Here is an 8947-nt window from a genome sequence, read left to right as displayed (position 1 = left end):
GAGTTATATGTAATTTTTTTGTCCTTTTTCCTTGATGCTAATACAGTGTTTTTTAGCTTGTTCTGTTTTAAGTTACCAGTCTAATATTTTATGTGCTTTTTCTCCCAGTTCATAATACTTTTGCTTTATTTTCATTATGTTCTTCTCCACTTTGTACATTTGTAATGTTTCGTATTTTATTTTTTTGTTCACCAATTCTCTCCTTTTTGTTATATCATCCCTTTTCTGTACTTACTATCTCCCTTTCCAACTGCTTTATTTCCCGATTGTAGTCCTTTTTCATCTTATTTACATAACTTATTATCTGCCCTCTAATGAAGGCTTTCATTGCATCCCATAATATAAATTTGTCTTTCACTGATTCTGTGTTTATTTCAAAATTTGGCATTCAATAAACTCTCTAAATTCCTGCCTTTTAAGTAGCATGGAGTTTAACCTCCATCTATATGTTCTTGGTGGGATGTCCTCCAGTTCTATTGCTAATAACAGGGGTGAATGATCTGATAGTGGTCTAGCTTTATACTCAGTTTTCCTAACTCTCCCTTGAATATGGGCTGACAACAAAAACATATCAATCCTTGAGTATGTTTTATGCCTACTCAAATAATATGTATATTCCTTCTCTCTTGGGTGCTGCCTCCTCCATATATCCATATATGATTCCCAAATTTCCATTTCCTGCATTGATTTAACCATAAATTTGGCCCTTTAACCCTTGCAAGGCAACCACAACTCCCCTTTCCATTTGGATTCCAATCCTGTTTGCAAGCGTCAACTGATTTCACAGTGATGGTTATTCTCTTCCAAACTTTTTTTAACGCCCTGGTGTCGGTCGTCCCTCAGCTGGTCGCCCGCTCCTCGGCTGAGCCCCCCTCCCATCGGTGTTTTCTTTTAACTTAGATTGCGCACTGTTCGTGCGCGACTCCTGTTTGGCTCAGAGAGCCATTTTTGCAGTCTACCGGTGGGGGGGGGGGGTCGCGACTCCGCAGGGCCGACACCAACCTCGGAGAACAGGCATTCTTCGCCACCACAGCTCCCTGTTCCCTTGTGCAGGTAAGGCCTTCTTCTTTCTTTTCCGGTAACTTTTTTTTCCTGTTGTTTTTACTTTTTCCTTCTTGGGTGCCATCTTCTTTCTCTTCTCTGCAACTTTACCTTTTATTTCTTATATTTTATATTTGTTGAACTTTGTCTTTTCTTGACTTTTTTTCTTTTTTTCTGGAGAGGGCTGGTTTTACCCGACCGGCCACTACTCCATCACGTGACTCCTCCCCACTCAACCACTTCTTGACATTTCGAGAGAGGTCATCTGAAAAATAAAGACTATCAATACCTTTAAATGAGATCCTCTCTCAAATCCCAGCGTGTGCATATTTGCTTGACACAAAGCACGTTGTACTTTTGATCTCAATTCCTGTCCTGGATACCTTTGTGTTCTACTGAGATTATCAGAAGATTAATAAACACACTGAGACCTGTGGCAATGACAGTGAACATCAATGATAGATTTCTTGCCTTGAGACTCTGGCGCCATCTAGTGACAAATTGAAAAAAGTTATTTTCAGATCAATTCAACAATAGTGTAAATTGAACTGTCCATTAGAATGCAAAATTTTATGCATTGGAACTTCAGTCTGTCCCATTCCCCCTTCCAAAATGAACACTACCTTACATTGGACAACAATTTTTTTTTCCAAAAGGTTTGTCTCCTGAAAACAAATTGGGGATTATGAACAAGCTGAAGACAAAGATTATTTCAGTCAAAACATGAAGCTGGAGAATTCAGCAGGTCAAACAGTGGTCTTCATATAACAAAGATAAAATTACATAACCAAAGTTTCGGGGTTGAGTCCTTCATCAAAGTTTGTCCTGATGAGTTTCTCCAGCACTGTGATTTTACTTTGACGATGGAATCTGCAGACTTTTGTGTTTTACACAAAGATAACTTCAGATTTGCTGTTGGAAGTTGAAGAAATTTTAAATGAACTTTTATTGAGTTTAGCAGGTTTAATCGCATAATGATGTGGGCACATTGCATTCGTTCAATGGACCTAAAAATGTTTTGCAGCTGATTTTTGTTTGTACTCAACATTTGATGCTTCTCGTGTCAGTGCCCAACAACAGATGGATTCCCGTTGCCCTGATACTGCTTTTTCATGGTCACAATGTCCTGGGGAAACCTTTCACCATGTTCATCACTGACTGCACCAAGATCAGCAGGGAAGACGTCCAAGTGCGAATGCTGAAAATGAATTTTCAATGACATGTGGCACTTTATGGTTTTGTATCCTTTAAGTAGACTTAGAATATCACAAAAATAAGTTATAAATAAAAACCGTACATGATGAGAAAGTTTTAAGGTGATTTTCATGATGAGTATCCCAAAATTCATAAAATACACCCAAAGGTGTTCAGGAAGAAAAATCTTCATTGTCCAGTGTTGTAGGTTTAAAGGAGAAGCACTCAAATATTGAGCTGCCCAAATGTGAACTTTGGATGAACAATTACCTTAACCTTGGGAAGTTCTTATTTTATACCTGCTAAATGATGATTAATAATTGGTCTAAGACATGCACGGCTGAGAAAAATGTCTCATGTGATGGCAGCTCAGGCACATTGGCTGACAATTTTACTTGTCCTTACTTCTGACCCATGATTCATGTTTTTGTTAAGCGGCTGAATACACATGGGCTCAGAAAATGGAAAACAAATCCCCTTCCAAATCAACAGGAAATCAATGCCTGCTCTGCAATGACTGAAGCCCCCAACACAAAATCTATATTGTGCAGCAATGATTCCAGCCGCGAGAGCTCTTTTCCTTTGATCCCCACTGATTTCATTATGTTCCTTGCTGTCTCACAAATGCTGACAAAATCCGAGGGCAGTCATTCACTTCACCAATTCAACAGTATGACCCACGTCTGCACCATGGATGTGATAAGCTCTGGGACCAGTGTTCCTGACAAAATAGTTGAAAGCAGAGATTATTGATCAGTAAAATATTGCTCAAATATGCATCTGACAGCAGCTTCTTTTTCTCTGCTAATTAATCGTAGCAGTGTGGCACGGTTGGCACAGCAGTTAGTGCAACACATTTAGAGTGCCAGCGACCAGGACCAAGATTCATTATCCCGTGTTGTCTGTAAGGAGTGCATATGTTCTCCCCATGTCTTCATGGGTTTTTGGGTTTCCTCCCACCATTTGAAACATACTGGGGTTGTAGGTTAATGCAGTGTAATTGGGTGGCATAGATTCGTGGGCCAAAATGGCCTGTTACCGTGCTGTATGTTTAATTTTTTTTTTAAATAAATTTAAATTTACAGCAGTTACCCAGATCAAATCAGTGTTACTTTCGATGAAATGGATCCACCTGGTCTAAGAAAATTATGCATTTCAGAATCGACTGGACTTGATCAGCAATGACCTTGGCCAAGATATTTTAATTAAAACACACAGAAATGATGGAGAAACTCAGCTGGTCTCGCAGCATCAGAAGGAGGAAAAGATATATTACTGAAGTTTTGGGCATGACCCTTTCTTCAAGATATAAGCAAACAGCAGGCAGGCATCTGAATAAAGACTGGAGAGAAAGGGAGGGAAAGGAGTGCAGACCAACAGACAAAAGGTGTTAATTGAATACGATAAGAGTAAAGGTTAGAAATTATTTTGGATTTTTCTGCTTTGTGCTTTTACCTTGAAGAAGAGCTCAGGCATGAAAAGGCAGTAATATATTTTTACCTCCTATGGACGCTGCGAGATTGGCAGGTGGGTCAGGTGCAATACTCAAACGTAATCTGCAACATGAACATTGATTTCTCCAATTTCCGTCAACTCCCCCACCCCCAGCCTTTGTCATCTTATTCTCTTGTGATTTTGTTTCATTCTGAAGGATTTCCCTACCTTCCGGGAGTGGCCATTCACAAAGGAATTACCAAAACTCCAATGTCCGCATCACACCACGCATTTAGACAGAATACCGGAAGTGTGGTAATTCAAGAGGCAGGACTTGCATTGCTTCTGCAGCGATGTCGACTTCGATGTTTGATGTACTTGGGATGTATGGTGCCACTGCAGTGATGTCGAGTGCGATGTAAAACGTGCGTCATCGATACGTGCTATTCATTAGCTCGTTGTTCAAGGAATGCCTGCAGTTAACTTTAGACTGCCAGCGTCCTGAGAAACTTACTTGGGATTGAGGAAGTAAAATATCAGAACGGGAATGACTCCTTATTCCCATTCCCATCTTTTTACACACACTGCATTCTAGGAAAATGGCAATAATTTCTTGGAATGCAGTGGCTGTGTAAAAAGCATATCTGTCTCCATTCCACCAGTTCCACAACTTTTATCCTTCCATCAAAGAGTTGTTCTTCTTACCCCTGTTATCCCTTACCCCTGTAATCCCTTACTCCTTTCTCTGGAAGACTCTCATTACCATTTTTAGATGAAGTGTCCATCTGCATTTTTTAAAAATTCCCAAAGGACCCACAGCCCAAACGTTGGTCACCTTTAACTTTCAATAGATGGTGCATGGCTTACTGAGCTTTCCACCACATTTGTGTGTTGCACAACTTTTCAAAACTTTATTTTAATTTATTGACTTTTCTTTATTAAAAGTTTGACAATTATGGTCATTTTAATTTCAGTTATTTTCCCCATTTAAAGGTTTAACACTTCTAGTCATTATTTAGTGTCCTTTTTCCCACCAAGTATTTGTTCACCTGCAACAAACAAGAATTTCAAAGCATTTCTGAGTGAGTCACTTCACTGCTACAAAGAACAAATCCTCGTTTGATTGCATCCACTTTCACCACCCGTGCCTTTTGTAAGTAATAAAGAATCCAGTCATTGTAAATGGAAAGAGGAATAAAACATCACAGCTTTTTGGTGGATCTAAGAGCCTTGGTTGGACTGAGGGAAGGTTTCTTGCCACTGTGGATGTTGGACAATTCGACATCTTTAGAGCCTGGTCAGGGGGAAGCTCGCTGGCCCCGAATGGGACCAGAGCAGCTGAATTCCGGTAGCATGGTTCCCCCATGAAGCCCATAGCAATGTAGCAGTTGCATGGATCCCCAGCAAAGCCAGTGCTCCTTCCACATCGGCAGTGATGAAATGTGCCCTGTCATCCCAGCTCCGAGCAGCCTCGTTGACTCCAATGTCACAGACTGCAAACTGGTTGACTCAAAGGCTTATGTCAGTCCTCTCTTTTATACACTCGGAAGGACCACCCCTAATGCCAAATGGACCTCTGGCTGTGTCCAATCAGGTTCAAGCAGACTCCTCATGGGGCAAGAGTAAAACACGAACGTCTGCAGACACCATGGTTGAATAAAAAAATATAATGCTGGAGAAACTCAGCTGGTCAAACAGTGTATTTCATGTAGTAAAGATAAAAATACATATTCAATCTTTCAGACTTGAGTCCTTCATCAAGGTATAGAAAAATGTGGGCAGGTGGCCGCACACAGCATTTTTCAGCTACTCCCATCAGGAGTATCAGAACCAGTACCAGAACCACTAGGCTGAGAAACAGTTTCTTTCTACAGGCAGTGAGAACGTTGAATGCCCGATGAACTGCTGAAACAAACCCTCCATAACTATTATTTATTAACAACATTTATTTACTTTTAAATATGCATATGTCTTGTTTGTATGCATGCGTGTTTTGTCTAGATGTGTGTTCGCATGTTTTTGCACCAGTTCTTTCGTTGGGTTGCACTTGTACAATTGATGATAATGCACTTGAACTCAACTGAAAAATGAATAAATTCACGATTAAAGGAATTTTTTTCAATCCATGCCAATACATTACCCACCATCACAAACATTAATTATGCATACTGACTTTTTAATGTTGGACATAATTGGTACAAGGTATTTGTTTGTCTTCATGTGAGTTATGTCTGGTTGTATGTCTACATTTTGCACCGAAGACTCGAGAACACTGTGTTCATAACCCAGCAACAGAAATTCACCGAGACAAATGGTCACTGAAACAAAAGTTGCTTTTAATTATCTTTAAACATGAAAACAGGATCAAACTTTACTATTAACTTAATCCCCTTCTAATTCTAAATGCACATATATGTAATGTGTAAGTTCAGCAAAGTTCTTTGATTTACAGTCCAATCTCACTTCTCAAAGTTCACCTGTATCAGGCAATTCTTATTCTGTGCACAAAATGTAATATTTATGAATCTCACGAGGCTTTGGTGCTTGAAAGGTAAATGGTTCACACTCCAAAAGGTTCTTGTTGGTTTTCAGAGGGAGATTTGTTTTGAAGTGAGAGCTATACTAAAAAAAACCTGCCACAATTTATCTCCTTTAAAACATATCTATATGCAATATAAAACACAACATAATCTGTCACAGCTGTTTTGTCGTGTGGTGCTAGTACACTCAGATGACAGTAAACTTTACTTAACTTCCCCCCTGTACACGGGGAGAGGGCACCTTACAATGACCAATTAATTGTCCATTCTCCTTGGCTTTGGGGTGAGGGAGCTTGGACAATCAAATGACAATAAACTTGATGTGCAGAACATTAATTGGTCTCCCTTTCTCTGTTCCACCACTTGTATCTCTGAGAGAAATCCCTTGGCTGTGAATCACAATTTCCTTTTCTTTGATCGACAATAACTTTGTTTAAATTTTCTTGTTGGTTTCAAATTCCTCAGCATTACCTTTGCAGTGTGAAGGAAATGATGCTGCACTCCATCAGCATGCACCTGAGATGAGCATTTTCATCTAAGATTTGGACTGTTTGATTTAACCAATGCCTCTTTTTTAGGAGAGAGGGCCCAAGTTGTCACTGCAGGACGTCGCACTACATTTCCCAGCATGCCCCAGTCCAAGCCGGCGGGGGCGGATGACATCACGCGGTTCCTGTCCGGGATGCGGCGAGAGGGAGGAGAAAGGACGGTAGCCGGCTCCTGTTCGCCCCCTCCAATGTCGGCGCCGGAGGAGGATCGCTGAGGGCACTGAGCCAAGGTAAGGAGAGTGAGAGAGAGAGAGAGAGGGTGGAGGGTGGGGGGGGGGGGAGAACGGGTGGCAAATGAGATGAGCCTGCGGCGGAGCAGGAGAGGCCCGAGCGCAGCCTGACGGGCCCAAGCATCGACTTCTCCGGTCTCCGCGAGTTCATCCTCTCGTCCTTCCTCGACCCCTGTCTTTTCTCCAGCTCTCCACCCCCTCTCCATTTCCCCCTTCCCCGCCCCGTCCCGCCAGCTTCCAGTCCCGCCCCCCACTGTCCGTCCCGCTTGCGGCCCCGCCCCCGTCCCTCCAGCGCGCGGCCCCGCCCCCATTGTCCCTCCCGCGCAAGGCCCCGCCCCCCACTGTCCCTCCCGCGCAAGGCCCCGCCCCCACTGTCCCTCCCGCGCAAGGCTCCGCCCCCCACTGTCCCTCCCGCGCAAGGCCCCGCCCCCCACTGTCCCTCCCGTGCGCGGCCACGCCCCCCACTGTCCCTCCCGCGCAAGGCCCCGCCCCTTACTGTCCCTCCCCCTTGCGGCCCCGCCCCCCGCTGTCCCTCCCGCGTGCGGCCCCGCCCCCAACGGTCCCTGCCGCGTGGGGTCCCGCACCCCCCACTGCCGCGTGGGGTCAGGCCCCCCTCCACGGTCCCTGCTGCGTGGGGTCAGGCACCCCCCCACGGTCCCTGCCGCGTGGGGTCCCGCCCCCCCCCCACGGTCCCTGCCGCGTGGGGTCCCGCCCCCCCCCCACGGTCCCTGCCGCGTGCGGTACCGCCCCCCCCCCCACGGTCCCTGCCGCGTGCGGTCCCGCACCCCCACGGTCCCTGCCGCGTGCGGTCCCGCACCCCCACGGTCCCTGCCGCGTGCGGTCCCGCACCCCCACTGCCGCGTGGGGTCAGGCCCCCCTCCACGGTCCCTGCTGCGTGGGGTCAGGCACCCCCCCACGGTCCCTGCCGCGTGCGGTCCCGCACCCCCACGGTCCCTGCCGCGTGCGGTCCCGCACCCCCACGGTCCCTGCCGCGTGCGGTCCCGCACCCCCACGGTCCCTGCCGCGTGCGGTCCCGCACCCCCACGGTCCCTGCCGCGTGCGGTCCCGCACCCCCACGGTCCCTGCCGCGTGCGGTCCCGCACCCCCACGGTCCCTGCCGCGTGCGGTCCCGCACCCCCACGGTCCCTGCCGCGTGCGGTCCCGCACCCCCACGGTCCCTGCCGCGTGCGGTCCCGCACCCCCACGGTCCCTGCCGCGTGCGGTCCCGCACCCCCACGGTCCCTGCCGCGTGCGGTCCCGCACCCCCACGGTCCCTGCCGCGTGCGGTCCCGCACCCCCACGGTCCCTGCCGCGTGCGGTCCCGCACCCCCACGGTCCCTGCCGCGTGCGGTCCCGCACCCCCACGGTCCCTGCCGCGTGCGGTCCCGCACCCCCACGGTCCCTGCCGCGTGCGGTCCCGCACCCCCACGGTCCCTGCCGCGTGCGGTCCCGCACCCCCACGGTCCCTGCCGCGTGCGGTCCCGCACCCCCACGGTCCCTGCCGCGTGCGGTCCCGCACCCCCACGGTCCCTGCCGCGTGCGGTCCCGCACCCCCACGGTCCCTGCCGCGTGCGGTCCCGCACCCCCACGGTCCCTGCCGTGTGCAGTCACACCCCCCCCTCCCCACGGTCTCTGCCGCGTGCGGTCCCGCCCCCCAACGGTCCCTGCCACAGGGGTATTCTCCCCCCCACTGTCCCTGCTGCAGGGGTCTCCCCCCCACCCCACGGTCCCAGCCGCGTACGGTCCCGCCCAATCCCCACGGTCCCTGCCGCGTGCGGTCCTGCACCCACGGTCCCTGCCGCGTGCGGTCCTGCCCCCCACGGTCCCTGCCGCGTGCGGTCCTGCCCCCCACGGTCCCTGCCGCGTGCGATCCCACCCCCCCCACGGACCCTGCCGCGTACAGTCCCGCCCCCCCCCACGTTCCCTGCCGCGTGCAGTCACGCCCCCCCCCCCCCCCCCC

General features: G+C 48.7%; 1 protein-coding gene across 5 annotated transcripts in view; it reads left to right on the top strand.

Annotated features, from left to right (window-relative positions):
- Nucleotides 1-6869: 6869 nt before the first annotated feature.
- Nucleotides 6870-8947, top strand: part of chuk (component of inhibitor of nuclear factor kappa B kinase complex) — a 98834-nt gene continuing 96756 nt past the window's right edge. For 4 of the 5 annotated variants that reach the window (XM_069885482.1, XM_069885483.1, XM_069885480.1 and 1 more), the window contains exon 1: nucleotides 6871-6987. The gene's annotated coding sequence lies outside the window, so the exon portion shown is untranslated. Of the gene's footprint in view, nucleotides 6988-8947 lie in introns of all 5 variants that reach the window. The other variant, XM_069885485.1, reaches the window with a different exon arrangement.

Source organism: Narcine bancroftii, chromosome 6 (assembly GCF_036971445.1).
Source record: "Narcine bancroftii isolate sNarBan1 chromosome 6, sNarBan1.hap1, whole genome shotgun sequence".
NCBI lineage: Eukaryota > Metazoa > Chordata > Chondrichthyes > Torpediniformes > Narcinidae > Narcine > Narcine bancroftii.
Note: the sequence above shows the minus strand (reverse complement) of the source record. Positions and strands in the feature narration are given on the sequence as shown.